The sequence below is a fragment of the Pogonomyrmex barbatus genome, unplaced genomic scaffold, assembly GCF_055798465.1.
Source record: "Pogonomyrmex barbatus isolate J1 unplaced genomic scaffold, ASM5579846v1 scaffold15, whole genome shotgun sequence".
Taxonomy (NCBI): Eukaryota; Metazoa; Arthropoda; class Insecta; order Hymenoptera; family Formicidae; genus Pogonomyrmex; species Pogonomyrmex barbatus.
This window is the reverse complement of record NW_028297111.1, coordinates 3,369,087-3,397,038: the sequence shown is the minus strand read 5'-3', so window position 1 is coordinate 3,397,038 and position 27,952 is coordinate 3,369,087. Positions and strand designations below refer to the sequence as shown.

At 30.9% G+C, this 27,952-nt stretch overlaps 1 protein-coding gene and 1 long non-coding RNA gene across 4 annotated transcripts in view; one reads left to right on the top strand and one right to left on the bottom strand.

Moving 5' to 3' along the window:
• Cow (Proteoglycan Cow) overlaps positions 1–27,952 on the top strand; it is a 157,253-nt gene that overhangs the window by 73,024 nt on the left and 56,277 nt on the right. The window lies entirely within an intron of this gene.
• LOC148937251 (uncharacterized) lies at positions 1,897–27,303 on the bottom strand. Of its 2 annotated transcripts, none has more exons than XR_016138480.1 (2): positions 26,286–27,303; positions 1,897–2,728 (listed from the first exon to the last, which is right to left on the bottom strand). It is a non-coding gene; the product is annotated as an uncharacterized LOC148937251 (long non-coding RNA). The 2 variants fall into 2 exon arrangements; XR_016138481.1 differs by lacking the exon at positions 26,286–27,303 and adding an exon at positions 12,202–12,253.

Below are 27,952 nucleotides of genomic sequence, written 5' to 3'. Positions count from 1 at the left end.
ATATTTCATAGAAAATTTATGTCGTATCGTAATTTAAGTAATTACGGTAGTAAATGTAATATTAAAAAATTGCCGAGAGTATTTGAAATATACAAATACAAGATATTTCGTATACATGTAAAAGAGGGACCGTTTATCGACCTCTGTGAACCTGGCACCCGACTTTCGGAAAATTAACTTTTTTATATGAAAACAGTTAGTATATAGTTTGTTTGTAGTTGTTTGTAGTAACAATAATTTCGTTTGTAGTTAAATAATGATTAAAAGATATCAAAATTTAAAAAAATGACCCTTATTAACCCGACATTAAGATATTTTAAAAAAGTTAATTTTCCGAAAGTGCCAGGTTCGCAGAGGTCGTTTATCGTAAACGCTAAGAATATATTCGTCCGCTCTATCACGATATTATTCGTATCAATGTTTTCGAAAGAAAAGCGGGATAAAGAGCTAGATAAAGAGACAAAAGCCACTGCAGCCACAGTACAAGTCTATTGCTTCTATCGGAGTAAGTATCACGAATAACTGTTCTTTTTATTTCATATATCTGAATTTTCATGTAACTTCTCTCAGTTTTTGGAATTTTCTTTTTATTATGATAAACTTGATTAAGATCATCTCCAACTGGATTTTTTGCGTTTTTCAGAATTATATTTATATAAATATATATGTAATTTTATTAAATATAAACAAAACATATAATTTTTAAAAATATAATATAACAATATAATTTTTTAAATATATACAACATATTTGTTATTTTATTGAAATAACATTTTTCATTTTGCTATTCCTCATGATAGCCGAGAGAATTTACGATCGCTAGTATACATCGGGCATGAAAAAAACATCGAAATTATGCATATGCGATGAAATATCGAGAACATTGGCAGACCAAGCATATCTTTTTTTCATATGCGGCTTGCTCGAGTGAGAGATAAAACGGTGTGAGTGACGAGATATAAATGGCACGAGTACTTTGCGGGTTTAATCTCGTTAATGCAAATTTGCGCGTAGTTCGCCAGTCGTTTCATTAATTTCTGGGCTTTCAATCGCCCCATCGAGCGCTTCTCGTTATGCCGCTGTATGCATACGGAGTATGTATACACCGTTACTCGCTGTTACTCAATCCCACTTTCTCCATATCTTCGTTAATTCATAGATTTGCATCGATATATGTATATAAGGACGATATCGTGCTCAACTGAGAATAAATTCCGAATCGAAAATTTCGCATACAAATATAATAAATTATCATCTCAAAATGAAGATACGTTTGATATAGAATTAAATTTCCGAATGCTTTATTTTATTGTCCTAATAACGATTCTATCGCGCTGGCTTCTATCTCGTCTAATATGGAAAGTTCGGAAAATGATTAACTTGACTTCTTCGGGTATTTAAAATGAAACCACGTTACCGCTTTGCTCTACAACAGCGAACGAACGCTTTCGATTTTACCGCTTTCGCCGAATTGTGAGAGCACTCGTATTTTCCAAGCAGCGGAGTGTCTGATTGGAACGTTAATGGAGTGGTAACCCGATTGCTCGGTTGACTTCCGCTTTTCGTGTTGTCGCTTTCCGCGTTAATTGCGATTTACGGGTAGGCTCGTATTACAAGCCCTTCCTATATTTAATTACAGCCTACGGAAGTGTACTCCTGTACAACCTCTTGGGAAAACAATGAATCTTATCTATTTATCTATTTATATCTTGTCTATCTATACCTAATTACAATTTCTCTTATTGTTTTCGAGCAGTTTGTTCTCGCGAAATTTTAATTTTAATTTATGTTTGTTTCATTTCATTAAATGTTTTTCTAGGCAAAACTAGAACGATTTTAGAATTTTAAAAGTATCGTAAAACTCGTCTTTCTTTTTTTTTGCTTGTCTTTTTCTAATTTTCTGGGAATATCTAGAATTTTCTAGAACAAAATTATTGTAAAGATACTGTTCGTTCGTTCGTCGTTATGTAATTAGATTATTGAGAAAAAAGTTGTTAAAAAATGACTAAAGTGCAATAAATTTGAAACGGTATCTTTTTTTTAAATAATTTATGCTATTAAATAAAAAAATATACATGACATCTTGATCTCGATATTTTGTGATAAATAACGTGTTATGTAATTCAATTCAATTACATATACATGTTTATATTACGTTCAAAAATTATGCAAACTAGTATAAAGAAATATAAAAGTCGTAAGCGTTTTTCAATTTCAAATTCACGAATATTTGTTTATTTTGAGTAAATCTTGCTTCCACATCGTTCTTCCTTTGACCATTTAAAATGAAATTTAGATGAAATATCCACGTTGATCTAATCTTGATCTTTATCCGTTGAGTGCGAGACATGATATGTGAGAAGAGTCGATTGGCTAGGACAATGTCAGAAGAATTCTTGGCGAACATGCGTCTTGCGGCGTACCCCGCATGTGTGCAAGAAGGCAAGAAGAAAGGAATATGTGGCGCAAGAGGTACGATTATTTGTGAGCCTCCACAGCTCTCCATTCTCCGTGAGATCCTCTCATCTAAATTGTAGTCCCAGGGGCGAGCCTACACGCCGCCAGGAGGTCTATATCACTCCTCGTTTATAATTGAGTGTATTTCCCTTTCCAATTACTCTCTTACGTACGTAACGTACGTAACGCGCCTGTCTTCCTGTCGCTGTCCTGCCGCTGTCCTGTGTGGTACAGTAAATGTCTATGGTTGACATTGAAAAGCTGTCGCAGGCTGTAACAGGAATTTCAACGAAATGTTAGATAATAGTTCGACATACGTTACGTTTTAATTATAATTAGAGTAAGATAGGATCTATGTCTTACTCTATATATTCGAGTGTTGTTCCGAACATCCTTCTGATGGAGCCCCTCGAATATGTTTGTGATCATGAATGACGAATAATTACTTATTAGCTTTATTAAAGTGTCTTATACAATAATAATGTACAGACATTAAGTTATCAACACCAACATTTTATTATTACTGTTTCATGAATTTACATTCTTTTATCTAATTGATATTAATCTTATTTAAAGAATCTAAAGAAATCTATTAATAAGAAGAACATAATTCTAACGTTGCAAAATTGTTGAGTTAGTATACGAAAAATAATAAATTTACTAAAATTTCTTTACGGAATAAACATTACAATTTTACGTGCAAATTCTTTTTTTTTTTTTTTTATGTCGCACATGCGTAAATCTCAGAAAATATGTTTATCAATTTGAAGTATAATTATATAGACATCTTATTATATATTATTGTATAGACATCGTGTTATATATTATATTATAATTTATTTATTTTCGTTTATACATTTTGCTTTTTCTCTTTTTAGTAAAAATGTTAACGAGAATACATCGTGTTTACGACAACAAATATAAACCAAGTTGCGTTGGACGAGTTATCGAACGCAATTGCACTCTGCAAGCATATTTCTGCGTTACAGTACGTGCTCGTCACTTTTCGTCAATTGACGCAGAGAAACAGCGAGGCGCGACGTTATTTTATAATTGAGTTGAACATATACACCCAACGTGTGAAAACGAGTGCGGAAAAGTTTTCGAATGAAAATTTCTTTTCGCAGCGAACTCGGTCGCAATGCCATAATGCTTCTTGTCTCACGAGAATAGCTTTCAGATTTCTGGCAAAGCTTTTTCTCTGAAAAGCAGCATTACCGATAGCTTAATACTTAACACGGAACAAGAGGTGCGAGCTTTTCGAGAACCAATCGACTTCATGAAATAGAAAATAGAGATGAGGAAAGAGAGAGAGAGAGTTGCCAACTAATTTTGAATTCTAATATTAAAATAAAAAAATTAACAAAAAATAAAGCCCATCAATTTGGCTCTTAAGGGAATGCTGGACTGACGAGCAAACTCCGACGAAAACGTTCACACATATGCACATCTACACATATATAGATACATTTATATATACATACATACACTCATACATACATTTCTGTACATACACACATGATACACATATGAACAAATTTTTGTAATACTTCTTTGATCGTAATAAATGTCTAAGCCTAATTCTAAGAATTCAACGTTGCTTCTTCATGTAACCTTCTAGTCTAGCAATATCAGTTTTGTAGGTACAGACTGTAAAAGTTATATAAAGTCATATAAAGCAAATATTTACGCGACTTGACAGCTTAGACGCCATTTTAAGGTATCAAATGATAAAAAAAAAAATCTAAATTTTAAAATTTTTTTCTCGTTCTTGATACGAAATTCATATGCTAAACGTATTAATGGATGAGGAAACTTTAATTGTGGAAAAGGATTTCCAGATCTATAAAGTTAATAAAAAATATAAGAACAATAAAAAAATTACTGCGTTTTGTCGATAATATAGACAAATTCAGCATCGCCTTAAGAAGCCTATATAATGTTTTTCGCGCGCCAACATGCGACGTTTCTACACAGAATTATCGATTTAACAAATAAAATGCAATATGCAATGACTTTTTATATTGTTATTAAGCAGCTGCATCGGGGAGTAGCAATCGAGATAATTTCCACGTAAGTAGAATTTTGCGTAATGATCACGCGATAGAATGCTTTTATCTTTACATATTCTCCAATTACATTTTGCAACATTCATAGTGATTCTCGATGTAACGGATTATACGGATAATAACCAAAGGCAAATACTTTTAGTAAAAGGTACAGAGAAAATTATTTGGTTTAAAGAGCATAAACTGAGGGCGCGTACTGTATGATGTATGAATATACCTTGTGCTATTAAATCCGAAACTTTATATCAAAGTTTCTCTATATACAGCACAATAAGTTGAATCAACAATAAAGACCTTACTGCATTATCAAACTAGCAAAGTTGCTATTACTTCATGCCGTTTTTAATTCATGCCGTTTCAACTAAATACACGAACAAACACACGGATTCACTTTTATTTCTACTCTCTTTCATCATTTGTATATTTGTTCGCATAAAACTTTCGGATAAAGGAGAACATATGAAATGTTCAATAATATCAAAATATAAATATAATAATTAATTAGCTTTAATATAAATTAATAATTAAGAATATTGTTTTGCTTATATGTTTATATGTAATTGTCAAAAGGAATTAATATTCGGATAATCAGTATCAATGAACGTTATGTTATGTATTATTAAAAAAAATTTTTATTGGAATAAAACGTAAAAAAGTTATTAATATTATTATTATAATATATTGTTAACAATATTAACATTTAAAATAAAAATTTTTTGTAAGATATTACAAATTATTGATAAATGAAAAAAAATATTTATAATTATTATTAAAAAAAAATAATTATGTTTTATCGTATTATTATTTGGTATAATCAGGTAATCACAAAACAATATCACATACTGTGTATATCTTAATTTTTACAGATACAATTGTAGTATCACAGATTTGTAAACTGTAACATATGTTTTGAAATAAATTCTGCAAAATAAAACAGCATAACACAATGGATACATATTTAAAAGAAAATATTTGAATAGTTTTTAATGTAAATAAAAAAAAACTGTCATCAATTTATAATTGAAAAGAAATATAATTAAATTAACAATCAGATGTTGCATACAAATTTTGCGGATTATGTAATTCTAAATGTCGCGAATTTGATTCAAAATTCATACACTATACATGATGCGCTTGAAAACTGGATCGAACAATACATATAGCTGAAATTGTTTCAATGGACAATTTATTTCTTTTTTTATTTTTTATGTCACTAACAATAGAAAAAATTCGTTCCGTTTCGGCATTAGAATGAGGAAAGGATAAAACTGCTTTTACTAGTAATTCTAAATTTTTAAACATTTTTTCCCCGTCAAAATCTTTATACTCTAATATCTTGACCCACATTTCATTAATATTCAAAGATGCTAATTCTGTTTTCTCACTTTCATCAAAAATTGTAGGTAAAATTGTCCATTCATATTCTAGTTTCGTTATATCTATTTCATCTATATGACCGGCAACACAAGTTAAATTTCTAATTTTATTTCTACCTTCGTCAAATAAAGCTATTGTGGGACTTAAAAATGACAAATGTTAAAAAAAATATATATAAGAATGGGGTATAATGGCAATGAGAGCACAGCGCAGTATTAAGAGCGCGTAAAGTTTAATAATAATCAATGTAACCTAATCAAAGTAACATAAAGCGAACGTTTCGGCTGATCTTTCAGCCTTCCTCAGCGCAAGAGATAAAAAATACAAATAAATCTACTTAGACGGTGAACGAATCGCAAATTCATAGTCAATGTAGCAGCAAACATCGAAATTCATAACGCCAGTCGTTTATATAGTATAAAAATACGATGCATCTTCAAGAACAGTTACAATAATTGTTAGGATGACCAATTTAAAAAAAAAAATATCTTTATACGGTAAACGTTTCATTATTTCGCGAACAGTTAAATTTTTTATAAAAATTTAAACATTTTAATTTAATTTCCCGTGACCTTTGTGAACCTGGCACCCGACTTTTGGAAAATTAACTTTTTTATATGGAAACAGTTAGTATTTTGTTTGTAGTTGTTTGTAGTAACAATAATTTCGTTTGTAGTTAGATCGATGTAGTTAAATCGATTAAAAAATATCAAAATTTAAAAAAAATGACTTGTTTGTATTGCTTTTCGTTTCGTTTGTAGTCGAACCGTTCAAAAGTTATAACAATTTAAACAAATGGCCTGGAGTGAACTTTGCCATTTGTTAAGATAGCGCAAATCTGCTTGCGCAGTCTTTTTCAGAATCGTTTGTGGTTGTTTGTAGTGCTTTCCGTTTCGTTTGTAGTTGAACCGTTCAAAAGTTATAACAATTTAAACAAATGGTCAAGAGTGAACTTTGTCATTTTTTAAGATAGCGCAAATCTGCTTGCGCAATCTTTTTTAGAATTGTTTGTAGTTGTTTGTAGTGCTTTCCGTTTCGTAGTTGAACCGTTCAAAAGTTATAACAATTTACTAATGATAGTAGGTAGGTACAACTACAAACGATTCTGAAAAAGACTGCGCAAGCAGATTTGCGCTATCTTAAAAAATGGCAAAGTTCCCTCTTGGTCATTTGTTTAAATTGTTATAACTTTTGAACGGTTCGACTATAAACGAAACGAAAAGCACTACAAACAACTATAAACGATTCTAAAAAAGACTGCGCAAACAGATTTAAAATATCTTAATGTCGGGTGCAAGTCATTTTTTTAAATTTTGATATTTTTTAATCGATTTAACTACAAACGAAATTATTGTTACTACAAACAACTACAAACAAAATACTAACTGTTTCCATATAAAAAAGTTAATTTTCCGAAAGTCGGGTGCGCATTCTAATGGCAATGTTGTTAAAAGTTCTTTATATTCAGATCCTAATCGTATATGATTTAAATATTGATCATCATTTTGATCATCTATGATGAATGTTTCGATGTTTTTCAAAGCTTCAGGAGTCACAAAATTAAGTGCTACTTGTTAAATAAGTTGTTAACTACTTTTATGTAATATATGAATTAAAATGTTGCGTGATTGAAAAAGAAACATTAAATCGTTAAAATAATTTAAAGAATACTTTAAAAAGAGCAAATACGATTTAATAATATTATCATTTAATTTTGTTAAAATTACTTCCGCAGATTCTGATTTATCTTTACTTGTTGCTAAAATGAAATAATTTTCTAAAACTTCCGATTGATCAAGAATTCTAATCACGCAATTTTGTAAAACAAACCATCGTGTATTACATAATCTTAGAATCTTCTTTTTTTTCTATCTTAGAATCTTCTTTTTCTCCTCAAAAAATTCTTGAAATTCTATTAAAATTGCACATCTCTTTGCACTATTCGACATATAAAGTTGCAAGTTCTCTAATTAAGTTACAAGAATCCAGTTATTTTTCGCATGCTCTGCTGGCAATTACCGCGGAAGAATAGCAAATACAATTTAACAAAACTATACCTAGTGTCTCTAATTGCAAACGCGAGAAAAACGAATTATTGCATCACGAGTCATCACTGATTCATCACTGCATTATCGCTTGCCATTCCAATAACATTTTTTATAGGGATATCTTTACTATTTAAAACAAACTTTAAATTTTTCAAAAAGCTTACTTGCAGAATAATTTGTAGCATCTAATGAAGCTAATTCTAATAATTGAGTTTTAACAATTTTTTTCTTTTTGCGACAAAATTGTACAAGAATGCACATAATTTTTGTATTACCGTACTTTTATCTATTAAAATTGAGAATTTATTTGTTTTTAGATATTCTACGAGTTTTTCGATTTCATAGTTTGCGATTACATTTTTTATAATGGAAGTGCACTTAGATCGAGCCAGAGAAATATTATGTGCAATTGCAGAATTTTTAAAAATATTTTGTATCAAAGGAATTAAATGGTCTGCGGTATAAAGAGTAACATTATGTTCTGCAAAAAATGAAGCTAATTTTATTTCTGCAAATTTTACTTTATCTTTAGAGATATTTTATCGTTATTGTTATCGTTATTGTTATTATTATCATTATTATTAAAGCTTTCATCTTTTTTATTAACCATTTCTATATGTTTGACTCTTTGTGAATGTCGAATGAACTAAATCTGCTTTGCAACATCTGATCGTAATATTGCACAAAATATACAATGCCTTATTACTTGTAATATCAGGAACCAACCATCCTTTAAAAATATCCTCCTCTAACCAACTCTTTTGAAAATTACGAGCATATTCTTTAATGGTCCCCTTTTGCTTATGTGTATCCATATTATAACAAATTTAATATCAAATAACAAATAATAAATAATAATATTTATAATTAATAACAATTAATATTTAAATACTTACCTTAACCTACTTAACCTACCTCATCCTAGCGTGGATCCCGCCAAAACTTTAACGCCTATTTTATATGTACATCATGTTACAGCCCTAGATATGACCATTGGCCATAATACGCATGCGCGAGAAAGCTTCCCTAATAGCAGCACTGTATGGTAAAATAATATAACCGGAAAATCCTTGTGAGAATCTCGCCGTAGCTTCTTATCTCGCAGTGCTGCCTAAGGCAATTTCGCGCTTGTCCGAGTAACGCTGGTCGGATTTTCTCAGCGTGGTAGAATGGTATTTGTTCGCCCTAATTACGTGCGACTGACCAACTCGAGGAACATTTTACTAAAACGTTTTTATTTCGCGCTGATATGTACGCCCTCGCCCTCGTTTGTTTGCATATATCCGTCCGATGGAAAACCATCTTAATTCTCCGTGACGCGGTGAATCCGCAGCAACAGCGGTACGATGCACATAGTACCGCATTTACGTAAAGTGCGTAAAAACAAGCGAATTACAGGAACCGCAGAACTGTGTTGTTCTGAGTTACAAATTCAACGAACGATTTTGCAGCGTTTAAAGATCTAACGTGAGAATAGTAATTACTATTTAAGCAAAAAAAGTAACCAAACATAGCTGGCTAATTACAGAATTTTGTAATGAAATGGACCTGTGTGAAGATAGCCTCCAACATTGAAAAAAATTAAGTTTTTATAGCTCATTCGATTGTTTATCGTTGACACATGTATGCATCTTTTGAATTTTCGTTTGCATACTTCTAGTTAGTAGAAAATTATTAAAAACAAATATAAATCTTGATGGCAGAAACTTCACACAAAAAAAATTCATTTTTAAGACAAATTCCGAAAATATACGATTCAAATGGAACCGATCGATAGATTTTTGTATACTATTAGTTAAAAAATTATGAACAATTAAAATTCCAATATTGATCAAGTTTGATAGATAGATAAGATGGAAATACGATTGTATTTAAAATATTAATCGACATACATTTTCATTTGCACATTTCGAAACAGATTGATTTTTTGTTTGCACACTTTTAGTTAAAAAGTTATTAACATAAAATTGCGTAATTAAAATTGTGATATCGAAAAATCGACTTGCTTGGGAATGTACAAACGAAAATCTATCGATTAATGCTATTTTAAATACAATAACTGTTTCCATCTTACGTACTGAATTTAACCGTTATCGGAACTTTAATTGTTAATAATTTTTTAATTAAAGATGTGAAAAATCGATGTTTGACAATGTGCAAACGAAAATCTATTGATTGGTTCCATTTGAATCGCATATTTTCGAAATTCGCTTTGGAAACGAATTTTTTTTTGTATGAAGTTGGCCTCCCAGATTTATATTTGTTAATAGTTTTTTAATTAAAGATGTGCAAATGAAAAATCGATCTGTTTCGGAACGTACAAACGAAAATCTATTAATTCATCTACTTTTATGACCGTTTCCTCCAACATGGTTCAATTCAGAGTTCCTGTAAACCACGTTCAGTTTTGAACACAATTTAATCGTGTGTGTGAAGTTGGCGTCTCATTTCGCGGAAACTCAACATACAAATTATTGAGAGTTCTAACTTCCTTTCGAATAGTTCTAGAGTTCCTGATAAATTAAACAAATAGTTCTGCTCATTAAAGCGAAAAAATCGGTTCGGACAAAGTGAGACGCCAGGTTCACGCCGCGTCTCACTTTGTCCTAAATAAGTTCCGATGTCCGCCGATGCAAGATTTTGAAAGATTTATAATTCTACAAGAGTTCTATAAAGAGTTCTGTCAAATTAAAGCAAAAAAAATTATTTAAACATAAATACAGAGTAATTATTAATGTAATAACAGAGCTAAACTACAAACAAACAACTCGGAGTTCTGGCTTAAAAATTATACTTTTCGTATAATTCTCAACATGAAGAAGCATTTTCTAAAGAGTTCCGGGCAATTATAATAACGTACGATTGTTAAATAAATAAATATCACCCGAGCGTCACTTAGATACATAGGTATGAGACGCTGGCCGTTATTTATTTATTTAAAAAATGTATGTTATTACAATTGCCCGGAACTTTTTAGAAAATGTTTCTTCAACTATATGAAACTGAACTATATGAAAAGTATAATTTTTAAGCCAGAACTCCGAAATAGCGGCCAGCGTCTCACACCTTTCTGTCTAAGTACGTGACGCTCGGACGGTATTTATTTATTTAACAATCGTACGTTATTATAATTGCCCGGAACTCTTTAGAAAATGCTTCTTCATGTTGAGAACTATACGAAAGTATAATTTTTAAGCCAGAACTCCGAGTTGTTTGTTTGTAATTTAGCTCGATCTGTTATTACATTAATAATTACTCTGTATTTATGTTTAAATAATTTTTTTTGCTTTAATTTGACAGAACTCTTTATAGAACTCTTGTAGAACTAAAAATAAATCTTTCAAAATCTTGCATCGACAAACATCGGAACTTATTTAGGACAAAGTAAGACGCGGCATGAACCTGGCGTCTCACTTTGTCCGAACCGATTTTTTCGCTTTAATGATCAGAACTATTTGTTTAATTTATTAAGAACTCTAGAACTATTCGAAAGGAAGTCAGAACTCTCAATAATTTGTATGTTGAGTTTCCGCGAAATGAGACGCCAACTTCACACACACAATTTAATCTTCGATTTGTTTTGTTTTCCTTCAATTTTATCTTGGTTTCGATCAACTGAACATATATCTAATGCCTGCTAACTCAAATTAAATTTTTTCAAGTAATGTGATTGATGCTCAATGAACATAACGGAAAAGATGCGTAACAAACTCAGTTGAAAAATTTGACGATAAAAATATCGAGATGATTAAACAAAAAAAAATCCAAATAATCTTTAACTTCGTGAAGAAACTCGAAATAATATAGAACTAATAAAAAAAGTGCAGCAAGTTTGTTAGAATAACTACTGAGGATTAGATCTAACCTGTCAAATAATCTTAAAAGGTATAAGCATTTTTATATTTCATCAGTTGTTGGAGATTCTAAAAAAGCTGTTTAAATAATTAAATAAAATTAAACAACATATTTTATGATAATAAAATAAATAATAAATGATAATCAATATATTATTCAATATATTCAATATATATTAATTATTATTAATAATTAATATTATAATATATTTTACATTATACTATATTATTATATATTATATTGTATTATTATTATTTTATTTATATGATAATAAATTATTCAACATATCTTATGATATCTTCATCATCGAATGATGATAAAATATAATATGCCATAACAATCTACGTTAAATTTTGCGTATACGAAACTAAATACAGGGAATACACTGCACTTACCCTCAAATACTGATATATGCACATAAGTTTTGTGTTGTCCTCTCCTTAAACGCCGTTCGGGCTTGTTAATCGGCCAAAAATGGGCGTTCAAAACGAACATCGTTTAACTGATTTGAACTTGTACTAAAAACTTGATGGAAGGCAAAATGTCACTGATCGGAGTTTAAAACTTGGCTCAAATTTTGAACCACGTTGGAGGAAACGGGCATTAATTTAATTTACTCGTAGTCGGGGGACTAGCGTGAAGTTGACCTTTCGAATTTTATTTTGTTAATAATTCTTTTACTAGAGTGTGCAAACGAAAATTTGAAATGTGCATACGTGTGCATACATATGCAAACAATGAGCAATCGAATGAGCTATAGAAACTTAATTTTTTTCAACGTTGGAGGACTATCTGCCTCAGGTATGAAATAGAGGAAAAAAAAATAATAAATTGAAACTATATTATAAATAGAAAAAAATAGACTGAAAGTATATATGAAAGTAAATAGAGAAAATAAGCTAAGAATATATTATAAGTAGACAAAATATAATTTAAATTTATAAGATTTGGCATTTCATATTTAGTGCCAATCACAAATTAATTTTCAAGTTAAAATAATATAATTTCCACGCTAATAAAAAAATGCTCGAAATTAAACGATTATATTAAAAAAAAAATCTGGTGTTGTAAAAATAGAACTCGCATTTTACGATAAAAGTAAATGCAAGTGCATTTTATGAATATAACATGTGATAAATTTAAAAATGGATTTAGATATTCTACTTTGAAAATAATTCGAAATTAAAACTAAAGAAGATATAACAGTTCGATAATAGTTTAATTGCTCCTGCTGGTAATACGTTCGTTGAGTGCGGCTTTATATACGTGGACGCTGCCGAATGACCTCTGTCTGAATGACGCGGAACTCGCGCGGATTGCATTGAGAGCCAAGCGGATACGGATTCGCACGGCTTCTGATTGCCAACTGGTCGGCGGTCTGGTTTTCCGGAATAATCGGGGAAACAATTTGCCAGCGACCCGCGCTTAAACGCGCGTCTCCACGAGACCCGCTACTTCCACAAGCCACCACAAGCCTCGTGTACGTGTATCGCAAATTGCAATTTAAATCCGATAATAAAGTTTTCCAATGCTGCTCGACATCTTGCGTTTCCTGAATCGCGTTGCGTTCTGCGTTTCTTGAATCGTACTCGTGCGGAAATCTGTGGGATCTCTGTAAATGGCATTATGCGGAAAGAGAAGGCATATCACGTTTTTTTTTCTGCATACAAGTAACAAAAACCGCTATCAAAATGTTTAATTGTTAAAATATCAACTGATAATAATTGACTGATATTTGGACTATATTTGTATTTTATTTAATAAATATTATTCAATTTTATTTGTATTTTATATTAACCATATTAATATTTTAATGGTTTCAATTAATAGTTGTTTTTCAAACAAACGATTGCGAATAATTTTGATGATAAAACATCCATATGAAAAATGTGTACATATATATAAATGATGATACAACATTAATTAATTAATTAAGTGGATAAATGGAACAAAATTAATATATATATATATATATATATATATATATATATATGCGTGTGTGCGCGTGTGTGTGTACGCGGCGCGCGTACACACACACACACACACACACACACACACACACACATACACACACACATTTGATTATTTTTCCTATGATTAGATTAGAAGGATAAAATATTTAATATATAAATAACGATATATTATGTCCTTTTGAAATTATATTCGAAATAATAATTAAATAAAATAAAAAATATTACATATTTAATTTTTATATAGAATGTCCCTAGTCGCGATTCAAAAACCTAGAGCAAGAAAATTTCTCAAAAATTAAGTAAAAAGTTTATTTATAAATTTTTATTTCAAACAGTAGTTTTTAAAATAAAGTTATAAGGTGCCGAATCCTACTATGTGTATGGCAATAGTGAGCACGCACTTTAGATCATGTAATTGTATGATCGTGTAACTATGTGATCATTAGTGTTGCATTAATTGCATTAATATGAATTAATAATCTGAACGTTTTTTTATAATCTGCAATACCAACAATATAATTTTAATGAGGTAAAGATTTCATAACATTTATTTATTGGCATCAATTGCGATTAATTAATTTGCGATCAATGTTATGGTATCTTGCATGATAAAGTATCAAGAGTTCATGATTTAAAGTGCGGGTTCACTAATCCACCGCATTCGCGACTCATGAATAAGCGTCCATTTGAAACTAATATATAATTACAACCAGCTTACAACCTTTACAACCTTTACCTTTACTTATTGCTCGAAATAAAAATTTACAAATAAACTTTTTGCTTAATTTTTTGAAAACTTTTTTGCTATGATATTTTGAGTTGCGAATTTTGAAACATCCTGTATAAAAGAATTATAGGACTGTATAGATAAAATTTTAATAATTAGAAAATAGAATTCTTTAAAAATGATATTTATATCATCATGTGTATATTATGTGTATATTAAAAAAACGTTATATTAACAATACGTTTGACATGATTTTGAATTTGGTTTTTCATTATTTATTATTTCATTGTTATTATTTTATGGAGCATAATTATTTGTCACAGATTTTTTATTTTCTCAGTTTTCCTTTTTGATTTAAATTATTTAGATTTAGATTTAAATTAATTATCTATTGTTTAATTGACCCCTAAAAATAATTGAAAATGCAATCTTGTTTTTGCCCGTAAGAAACGTAACATGCCTATCTACAATGGAAATTCTATCCATACGTAAAGTCGCTTTTGATGATATCTACTTGTCACGACGGATAAATGTCAAGAATCTTTGCCTAGAGCTTCCATCGTGTTTTGCGCTCATTTATGTCACGTGAATACTAAATGCGACAGCGCAGTCCTTTGCGCTTCCAAATAATCTGATGTTAATTGTTCCGGCAATTGTGATCTTTAATGGATTATGAGTCAAATTGTTTAGTGTATACGCGCTGTTTTCACGATATCTGCGATTTCTCGAGGTAAAATGTGTGGTTAAATTTTCTTTTTTAATAATCCATCAGCTTGCTCGTTTTTTTCGCCACGTCTTTGTTTTCTATTTTTCTTATTGATAGATAGATCACTTGTTTCTGTTATCGAGCAATCGGAACGCAATCGGGTTTTCGATCTCATCTTCGTCCCCTTCTAGAACTCGATTGTGATAGCCGTAAAACTATTATAATTCAAATTGTCATCGTACTTGATTTCGCTGTTCCCCCGTTTTTTTTTGCGTCTCCTTCGCGATTCAAATTAGCAAGCCTTATGTTGTAACGGAATCGTTTATTTTTTTATCAACTATCTGAATTCGTATGTGCGCCATTCAGAAAATAGATAAAAACCAATCTCACTCAGTTTTTTTCTATTTCATTTAAAATACCAATATCACATTTGCGGATTAGCAAGCGGATGCAAGACTGTAACACTTTTTTTTTGATGCTAAATAACAGGAAAAAGTGAACTATTTAACGATAAGAAATATGGAGAAAAAAGATGTGATAAAAGAAAAGACTGATGGACTATTAGAAAGAAAATTTAATCACACATTTCATCTTGATCAGAATTACAGAAAGATCACAATTGTAAGAACAGTTAACGCTAAATTATATTTAAAAAATTAATGTTAATTTTGATATCGAGATATATTGTATATGCGTAAGCTTTAAAAATTTATTTTTTATATTCAAAAAGAAAGAAATTTTTCGCAAAATTATTTTAAAAAAATGTAAAACTAGAATTATGATCAATTGTTTAATAAAATATATAAATTTAATTATATCAAAATATTATAATTATAATCATCGAATAAATAGCTCAACAAATGTTATTTTGACGCAACATTAAATTTCGATTTTGATTGTTGTTTATATCAAATAATGAAAACAACAATCACCACGTTTGCTTCATCTCAAGTCAATCATTTATTTTAATTAAAAAAGTCGAAACAACATTAAAGCAGTTCTGTGCCAATTGATCTCGAGTGATCGAGGCAACACACTCGGCCGATGTGCGATGGTAAATTCGGCCGTTCTTTCCTGTCGTTTCACAATTTCGTTCTCGCAAATCCATTTATGTCGTTTCTCTCGGTTCCAGTTTCTTGGAGTTGCATCAGTTTGTTTGTCCCGCCCAACGGGAATCTAACGGTTTCCGAATATCCCAGGCCGGATATCCTTGTCCCTGACATCGTCATCCGTTCAAATTCGCTCTCTGTTTGCTTTCCCTGCGGGACATCGTCGAATCCGGTCGTCCGTTTGCTTTGTATGTGTCGTGAAAATTGAACATCTTGACCCGTACATATATTCGGTTTTCGACAGGATCATCGGCAAATGTTCGAAGCCTCCATGGATATTTCTCAATCAACAAGGTCCTCTCGCGAAATGAGTAACGAATAACAATGTTAGCACTTGATCAGTGCAATATGGTTGATTCAGATTTGTAACTAATATATTAATAATAAAGATATAAAGAAACTTGTAAAGAATATAAAGAAACGAAAGTTATAAAAAAGAAATGCACGAATTTTCTAATTAAATTTAAACAATAAAATATATTAAAAAATCGAAACCATTGGAATATTTGTGTAAACTCTATTAAAATTATGTTAAGAACGATTAGGATATTTACTTGAGAAAATATTCGTTTAGGAAAATATATGTAAGAGGGAGAATTAGAATACATAAGTGAGGATTTCCAAAATAGAAAGAGTTTAGACGACAAACGAGAAGGTGAAAAATAGAGATATAGATCGGAAGAACTCGGTCTGAGAATTATAGAATTATACTTGTATTAAAACGAGAAGTTGTTAAAGAATATTAAGAGAAATTTTGGACATTTTTATATCGGTTCTTTTGTTCCGGACGAATATGATTATCGTTAAATTAAATTCAATTGTTACGTTAAATAAATATAAAAGACTAGTTTATTTATTTTGATGATAAAACCTTGAAAACTCTTACATTTGTATTAGTATAATATAGATGCAAATATGATAAATATATAATATATATAAATATGAATTTTTAAGAACAAACTTCAGGACAATCGATTAGATTCTTCGCTCTTAAGTCTTTATATAGAAATAAAGATCATTTAAGAATTAAAATTTAGTTAATAAAATTTGCCATAAATCCTTAAAATAATACAAAACCTTTTTTTATACAAAGAAATTCAAATATGGTAAATATATATATATATATATATATATATATATATATATATTTTTTTTAAGGATCTATGACAAATTTTATTAACTAAATTTTATTAACTAAATTATTAACTAAAGTTTAATTCTTAAACGATCTTTATTTCATAAAGACTTGAGAGCGAAGAATCCAATCGATTGTCTTGAAGTTTGTCCTTAAAAATTCAGATATTTTTTGTAGTACATTGAAATACTTTGAGTATTAAATTTTTTAAATCCAAAGTCTGTTATAATATATTTGCTAAATCCAATATATCTCTTTCTTATATATTCTCTTATTATAGCGAAACAAAATTTAAACCTTTAATAAAGTACAAATCAATCAATTCTTCATCAGAAATATTCGATAGATCTAACATCTAGAATTCTATGATATTTCTGTGTAATTTTTCGAAATGTACAATAAAATTCCTGAAAAATGTTTTAGCCAACTGGGACAAGAGGGAATTTAATTTGCTGCGTGCAACTCATCGCCACGTTGTGGATTGACCGATTCGGGCATTTCCTGATACAATTTCCGAGGATTAGGATGTGTTCCACGGCATTTTACGAAACACACTTGGCTGTCGTATCCTCGTTGTCTCGTTGCACAGACGGAATGAACTTCCCAGAGCCAATAAAGTGTAGATCCCTTCTTTGTGTATGAGAGACGGAAATTGCTTTCAGTCTTCCAAATTCTTGCGGATAATGTAGCCGCTTTGTAAACTGCTTTCATCTCATCCCACTCTTTTTCCTGTTCGTTGTGCATACATTGGTGTCTGTGCTTGAAGGATATCTCTAACTTATCATACTTTTCACGTTTCACGAGTGGAATATATCGGCGAAAGCAATTCTAAAACTCATCGGTCAGTCGATTTTTCGGGGCTTTATGGGGCTTTAAGATATATCGGCCAAAGTCGTGCGCAAACTTTAGTTATCGCGAGCCGGATTACGAGAGTTTATATATCCTTTCCTTCGATATCCTGTCACGAAGATTTCGCAACATTTACGATATCTGTCAATGTGATGTCGTAACATTTATACGTAACGTTTCGTTGCAAATCTGTTGATCGGGTCTCTTTCAAGGTTTTAGTGATCAATCCTGGCGATATAATTTTAACTTACGGGAAAATGCTAAAAATGTGTGTGTGTGTGTGTGTGTGTGTGTGTGTGTGTGTGTGTGTGTGTGTGTGTGTGTGTGTGTGTGTGTGTGTGTGTGTGTGTGTGTGTGTGTGTGTGTGTGCGCGCGCGTGTCGATTTATTTCAATCGCAATATACCGTTTTTCAATTTTTCCAACTAAAGCGAAAAGATCAATCTTAACACGCGACTTCCGCCGATATATATATATATATATATATATATATATATAGTTTTGTGGTTTCATGGATCTGACCCGATTCACAAGGCTGGCGGATGAAAATGGGTATGCGAGACCAGGAGATATTTCCATTTGCCGATGCGCAATCGCTACGGAAAAGCAACGAGCCGAAGGTATTCCATTTCCGGGTGTGTTGTACCCCGGTGTGGCACTGTCATCAAGAATTTATTTGTTGTTGGAAAATGCATCGATTTCTACTGCCGACCTACTACTTCCGAGCAGTACCGCCGCGTTTTCGGCGGATGCGCTCGGTTCATCATCCTTACACCTGCAGAGCAGTCTACGGTGGAAAATCAATATTTGGTATATGTTCTTCGAATGAATTTGCACGACCGACTTTCCGTTTGCAAATATTTTGTATTGAAAGTCATTACGTTCTTCGTAATTTTTGTATCTTTGCATTCCGATTAGGCTATTATTAAATTTTTATTGAAGCAAAATTTGTGAGAGGAATTAATCTTAATTCAATCGAGATTTGTTTTTTAATAGTAATAGCAACAATTCTGCGACAATTACAACTTGTATGAGCATATTTACTACCTTTATTCTTTCTCTATATTGTTTTTTAAACAATAAATATTACCAATACTTATTTTGCAAGATAGATTATATAAAATATGTGTGTTTATCATGAATGAAATAGTAAAATAATATTTTATACTTATTCAAACTATCATTTTAAACGATATTCAATTAGTTAAATGATTAAATATTAACTTGCAATACATTATTTCAAATAAAATATTTATACATTTTATCTCTTATCATTAATATACTTTTTCTAATTTGGTAATTACATGCAAAATTATAGGATGATTAAAAACTAACGTTATGCTTTATGCATAAATTTTATTCACTAAACAATTTTGCGATTCTTCCTAATGTTTTCGTTCCTTATTTTCCTATTTATTTAGCTTTGAATCTTTGACGAGAAGTTAGAGAGTAAACTGATTCTATATAGAGGACTGTGTTACTTTCGTTTGAATGAGAACTGTAAGTGCACTAGACGCTATTACGAACATCGATTCGAAAAAGAACGACAAAGTGAATCTTGCCGCGTCAGTAAGTCGCGTGAGACTTGATTCATAAATAAAGGCGTAACGGGTGTTATGTATGTATTTACCAGTGGAAAATAAGGGAATCATGTGCATTTAATACGAGAATAATGAAGCGGACGATAGCTACGGATGATACACCGTGTAAATCAGATTTGTCGCATATTGCATTATGCGCGTGCGCGTTATATGCAGATGTGTCTTGTGCGGGAAAAATAATTATATTAAGATATTTATGAGAAAGAAATCAATTAATTCTCAAAAAAATAAGCATTAAGACACAATTTTTTTAATTTATTCTTTTATAGTGCTCTATTAGTATATAGTACTTATTTAAATGTAACATACGGATAGACAATAAGAAAATTGCAAAAATTAAATGGCTATTATTTTATAACGAATATACAGAAATGAATTAAATATAACTTTTTAAAAAAAATCTATCGTTTTTATTAACATAACAAAAGAATTATTTTATTTTGCTTGTTATAAAATAAATTACTAAAATAAATTACTACTAATTGACAAATTACAACGTAACGAGTACTTGTCAGTTTCAGTAATTTTTCGATTACCATTATAGATTAAGTAATTACAATACTGTACAATCGAATTCTTATCGATCGGTACATCGATAAATGCACTGAAAATCGAAAAACAGTAATAGTCTCTGGATTTTCGTTTATTCTATAATATTTTGATCTTAATATGTAGTATGCTTACTAAAAAAAAGTGTCTGCTGAAAAATACAGTAATATGTAAAAATTAAAGTTGTAAACAATATTGTCTGAAAGGCTAAATAATTACTGAGAAGTTTTATTATTCAATTATATGCGATTCTGTAACCATTACTGTTGGTTTTCAATAAAATTGCGTTCTATCGCACAGGCTCAGAGATACGAGAGAAATAGTTACTGTAGAATACAGTGCTGGCGATGACAATTGAAAGTAGTGCGACATGTACATCATACGAATATGCTGAGACAAGAAGACTAAAGTGATTTTTATTAAGGGGATCCTGGATTGACGAGCGAACTTCGACGAACACGTTCACACATATGCACATTTAAACATACGTAGATACATCTGTGTATATATACATGTATGTATACATGCACTCATACATTTCTGTACATACGTGATGCACATATGAACAAATTTTTGTATTGCTTTTTTTGTATTACAATTAGGTATCTAGCTTAATTTTAAAAACTCAACGTTGTTTCTTTATGTAATCTTCTAATCTAGCAATATCAATTTTTTACGTACACGCTGTAAAATTTTTATAAAGCAAATATTGACGCGACTTGACAACTTTGGACACCATTTTAAAGTACCAAATAGTAAAAAAAGATCTAAATTAAAAAATTTTTTTTCCTTCTTGATACGAAATTCATATGCATTAATACATATGCATAAATTTTAATTCTGGAAAAGAATTTCCAGATCTATAAAATTAATAAAAAATGAGCACTACAAAAATTACTACATTTTGTTGGTAATACAGACAAGTCCAGCCCCATTCCCTTAAAGAAATATTTTTTCCTTAGAGAATGATCTGTTTTATTACGGGAATAATACAATAGCTTTTTGCTATATTTTTTATTGTTTCTTAATTACACCTCTCCTCCTCTCTCTGTCTCTCTCTTTCTTTCTCCCTCTCTTCCTCCCTCTCTCTCTCTCTCTCTCTCTCTCTCTCTCTCTCTCTCTCTCTCTCTCTCTCTGTAGTAATTTTTTAAGAAAATTATTACAGAGAGATTTATTATATATAAAAAAAATCTTAAAAAATCTTATTTTTTATTAAAAAAAATAGAGTTCATGCGTACAAGTGTAATCAATAATAATAAAAAAATTAAATACTCTAGTTTTAAGTTTAAAACTAATGTTTTTAGTTTTCTTATTATTTCTGAAAAATAAATTATCTAAGTAAATTATTAAAAAAAGGCTAAAGATTTTAACGTTCTAGAAAAAAATGTATAACAGCCCAATTTATTATACTATAAGAATGTATATACATTAATATACATATTAAGAAAAATTGGAAATAACAATATGTAACGACGTATCTTTTTTTGAAAAACAATTATGTATTTTCTTTACACCAATTGATTTATCTCATTATTCTGTGTATAAAAATATTAAGACAGTTGCCAAAAAATGAATAGTTTACAAGATATTTATACTTTATGCCAAATTATATATCAAATTCAAGCTTCATAACTCAGAAAGAACTTACTAAATAAATATTTTATTATACAGTTTTGAAAAGCTTTCGAGATAAGCTACAAGGATATGTAATGAGGATTTAATGAAACAATTATTTAAAACAACTATTTAAGAAAACAAAGTTGACCTCTATATGACCTCGGCAACTCAAGATCAAGGATAAGATAAAGTAAATGGATCTTTTTGAATCCTACAATTTTATTTAAAATATTTTTTCCTAAAATGCTTAGTTTTCGAGATATTTTACTGTTCCGGTACTTTTTATACACTCTGTATAAGCAATATTGGAAAAAATATTAGAAAAAATTAAAATATTAGAAAATTAAAAAAACTTTTTTTGTTTATATATTGCACCGTTACTACTGTTACTACTGTTACTGATCTTTATCGTAATAATTATGAAACGATACAACAGTGATTCAATATTGAATTAGGAAATAAATCTATAGTCTATTTGTTACCGTGGAACCTGTAATCGTCACTACAAAATCCGTATTGGTTACTGGAATAATGTGTAATAGTATATAATGGTTGCTGGATTCGTAAGAAAAATCAAAAGTTCAGAGTGAACATGAATTTTATAATCGTTATCGTTTTTCAGCTCTCAATGTGGTATTATATTGATTATTGACTATCATTATTGTTATTGTTATATGTTATTATACAGAGCAAACTAAAGTGGAGAAAAATACAATTTTATTAGAATGTGGCACATCGATCAAAAAGAAATCAATATTAGTCAAAAAATCTCTCTCTCTCTCTCTCTCTCTCGGATGAAAATTCTTTGAAGATTACGGAAAATGCTTGAAAAAACGGATGATGGGTAAAATGAATTGATTTTTTGGTCGCGGAAGCGAAAAGTGAAAACTATGTTTTTTTTTAATTTTTGAGCTGCTGAATCAGATTCTGATCTTTAAAAGTTTTTGTGAAAAGACATCAAATTGCGTGAAACCATTCAAAATAAAAATTGAAAAATAATAAAATAATAAAAAATAAAATTGAAAAATAATACAAATAATTAAATTATTTCGTAAAAATGTAATGCTAATAAATAAAAAACAGTATTAAAAGATTATCAATGGAAGACTTGAAAAGCAAGGAATAAAATGAATACTCAATAGATGGAATTCATCTAGAAAATCATTCAGCACATATAAAATGTTGAAAGGAAGCTGTGTCAAAGCACAGAACTTTTACGAGATGATCTATAAGAAGGAAGTGCCATCTTTTACCGTCGCATTTGTAAAGACTATTATGAAATTTTGAATGATTAAAGTCATGCGTTCAGTATAAGAGTGATGAAGTAACATTTTCTGTGATATGTTAATGCACAAACTTTTATGTTAAAAAAAGAGTTGTAGATATGCAAAAATTTTGATGAATTTTAATTGGGCAAAAAGTTGTGCATTGGAAAATTTATTCTAAGTAAAGATGAATATGAATATGAAAATGAATATGAAAAGATGAATATGAAAATAATAACGAAGTAAATATAATAAATATATCATACTAAAAAGACAAATGTGAAACCTTAAACATTAAATTGTTTAGTAAGTTTTCAGTATTTTCTATTTTTATTTATACAATATATAGAAATTTAAACTATAATGTAGAACATTTTACGTATATGTATGTATGTATGTATGTATGTATGTATGTATGTATGTATGTATGTATGTATGTATGTATGTATGTATGTATGTGTGTGTGTGTGTGTGTGTGTGTGTGTGCGTGCGCGCGCACGTGTGTGTGTGGGGGGGGGGAGAGAGAATATTATATTTATTTTTAAATTTAGACTATAATTTAGAGTATTATATATTTAGAGTATTATATATTTAAGTATCAATAAGTATCATATATATCAATTTATTAGTAGGCAAGTATTTAACATTAGCCATTATTTTATATCATCATGTTAATGTTCATTTTTTATGTTATGTTTATCACATTTATTTTGTGAAATCTTTTTTTGATATATTATATCATTTATAGTATTAATATTATTATTTAAATATTATTATTTAAATTATAATAAAAAAATCTTTCAAATGTTCATAAATAACACTAATAATTCACATAATAATATAAAATATCATGACTTAAAGAGAAAGGCGTACAGCCAATTTTTAATTTAAGATTTTAAATAGAAATAATATAAAATAATATATTGAAGCATGCAGATATGATAACATTATTGACTATTTATCGAACAATCTTAATAATCAAATTAATCTTAATAATCTATATGTAGTACATGCATATTTATAACTAATATTAAGTTATTATTATTTCTATATTATGGTTTCTATTACAGATTCTGTAAAATTTTATAGCAAAAATATATAATATTTTATTTAAAAAAATTTGAAAGTAAGCAATGCATTTATAATAACTTAAAGAAAATTTCATTTAAAACGTGTAAATTTTACGGAGCGCATTATAAAAATATTATACAGAGTGTATAAAAAGTATCGGGACGGCCAAATATCTCGAAAACTAAACATTTTAGGAAAAAAAAATGTTTCAGAAAAGTTGTAGGGTTTCAAAAGATCTATTTATTGATCTTATCGACAGCAACTATGTATTTTTTTTATACCGTACAATTTATCTTATTAGTCTGTATATAAAAATATTAAGATATAATTGCCAAAAAATGAATAGTTTACGAGATATTTCATATTTTATGTCACGTATCAAATTCAAATCTTATAACTCAGAAAATGTTTAATGAAAAGATAATTATAGTATTTAAGGCCCCTGACTACTCAGCGAAGAACTCCGCGTTGATGGTAGCGACACGTAGCATCGTGATAAAAATTAGAATTATTCATCTTTGTTTTGTCGAATTTGGGTGAATTTGGGACTTAACATCCACACTCGTGATTTCGCGTAAATGAGATGAATTTACATTCCACACATGTATTTATTATAGTTTTACAGTTTATAATACAATCACAACATGATCACGCTCCACATGTGTTATAACATAGTTCACGTCAACAGTGTTCTTTCGCTTTGCCCGCTTTCTTTTCGTTTCGACGACGCTTGGGACGACACCCTGAATCACGACGCGGTAGCAATGCCTGAGGGCTGACGTTCTGAGCCACATTGAAGCACGTTTGGGAGTGTCGCCCGGAATTAATCGCCCTTTTTTGAAAGAGTTCGACGGACACAACACACCTGAAACTGTCGCCTGTCTTGTCGTGATACAACACACACACGCGATGTAAAGATATTCGACTGTTTTATTCTCGATCTGTACGGTGTCGCGGACAACGAAAAAGTGATCTCGCCCTTCGATCCTCGAGGATCTCCGAGTCAGAGAGCGAAGACGACCGAATCATGTTTTCCTCATGTTTTCCTTGATCGTGAGATCAGAAAAGTCGCGGATTAACAACGGCGACGCCAAGACGCGCACGTGTGCCGCGGATCCTTTGATGATCCGGGCAGCGAAATCTCGCGAGTTCGCGATCACAGCAGCCGAGCCGCCGAAACCCCATCTCCGTCAATAATGTTTTTTTGTGTGTGTAGCCATATGTGTGTGCATGTGCCCGTCGATAAATTTCATCATATAATTGTGGGATCAAACGAGCCCGTCGAAGACGGATGAAGTTTGATCGAAATTATACTACACGTCTCGTTCTCAATGATAGTATTGTAATATTGCTTGTCATATCTCATATCACAACGTTTAAATATGGCGCTTTAGCCTTCTTCGATCTCTTGCCACTTCATATTGTTTTGTGTAAGAACTTAGAATTATCACCAGTGAAGATGATAGTGGGTGTAAGTTGTTATTATTTGGGAAGAAATATATCCGGATGGGAGACTATCATCTTTGAACGAGATGTTTCATATAATTTCGATCAAACTTCGTCCGTCTTCGACGGGCTTGTTTGATCCTACAATTATACTACACGTCTCGTTCTCAATGATAGTATTGTAGGTTTTTAGCGTCTGTGATAATTCTTTTTTTTTTTTTTATAAGATCAGAACACAACTTATACACATGAAAGAGTAACTCAAAATTATTGTAAAATTGCTCGTTAGCTGTTCGAATGGGTCTGTATTTCTACCTGATCTATTTCCTTGATGATAATCGGTTCTTCGTCAATGACTTCGTTGAGATTGACTGGAGGTTTGATGTGTTTTCTTTTTGAAATTGAAAAGTTGATGTCTTAGCGGATAACCCACCTGCCAGTATCTCGCAGGTGCTTCCCGTTTTCCTGGTTCCAACGTTTGACGGCAATTTTTCGAGTAGCCTTTTCAATTTCCTTTGCATCTGTAATTTTCTCTTTTAAATCACTCTCATACAGCCATTTATCGAAAATCCTAGTATTCACAGTTTCACAGTGGTTTAATATTCTTATTCAACTGTGATGTAATGAATGATTTTCGAGCTACAGATTGTTGATAAAAAACATCTGTCAAAATCTGATTAGCATGGCTCAAGAAATCGATGAATGCATCTTCATTCACCCCATCTTTCTAGGAGGATCTATGAGCAAAGACACTGCTGCTGTACCAATGCTGCTCCCAGGGCCGCCATAGCTGTACCAATGCAATTCTGGGTGTCCAAGAAGTGCAGTCTCGTTTTTAAGCAATGTCTGAAAGAAATGGAACAATTTCTGCGTTAACTTTCGAGGCTTTAGTGTAAAATACTTTTTCTGTTATATGTCTTTTTTGTTTTTCTCTGGATGATATTTAACAATCTTGAACTAGCCCAAAATACTCCAATACAGCCTTATTGACTTCAGCTCTCACATCTCTTTGAAAATTATGAGATAACATAACCTACCATAACATTATCCTCTCCAATCTTGTGTAAAAGAGAGAGCTGATGAAGGTTACTTTCTCAGATACGGAGCTTTATGAGGGTAGTCCGAAAAGTTTTGAACCTAACATAGAAACAAGTATTTTTTCGGTCAAATATAGTTTTATTTTTCAACATAATCTCCTTTTAAATCGATACACTTTTTCCATCGATACTCTAACTTCTTTAACCCCTCCAAATAGTAGTTGGCGTCTTGCTCCGCAAAATAGGCGTTTACGTATGCGATGACCTCCTCGTTCGATGAAAATCTCTGTCCTTCAAGCGAAACTTTAAGCTTAGAAAACAGAAAAAAGTCGCTGGGGGGCCAGATCTGGTGAATACGGTGGGTGGTCAACCAATTCGAAGTGCAGTTCGTGAATTTTGGCCATGGCGACCGCCGAAGTGCGAGCAGGTGCGTCGTCTTGATGGAACAGCACTTTCTTCTTCTTCAAATGCGGCCGTTTTTTTGCAATTTCTGTCTTCAGCTTATCAAGTAATGATGCGTAATACGCTCTCATTATTGTTTTACCTTTTTCAAGGTAGTCGATACACACAATTCCGTGACTACCCCAAAAACCGGTCACCATTACCTTCCCAGCTGATGGAACCGTCTTCACCTTTTTCGGAGCAGGTTCATCCTTTGCAGTCCATTATTTTAACTGTTCTTTTGTCTCTGGAGTGTAGTGATGGATCCAAGTTTCATCTACAGTTATGAATTGATGCAAAAAATCTGACTCGTTTCGCTTGAACAAGGCCTTGAAGATGTTCATTCGAATTCGTTTTTGGTCCAAAGTGAGCAAGCGCGGCACCCAACGCGCGGATAGCTTGCGCATATCCAGTTCTTCAGTCAATATATACAAACGCGTTCTTTCGGTATGCCCATAGCCTCTGTTATCTCTCTAACCTTGATTCGATGGTCATCCAGTACCATTTGGTGAACATTTTCGATGTTATCAGCGATGGTCGCAGTTTTTGGCCGTCCCGAACGCTCATCATCAGCCAAGCTGGTACGACCACGTTTAAATTCAGCTGCCCATCTTTTTACGTG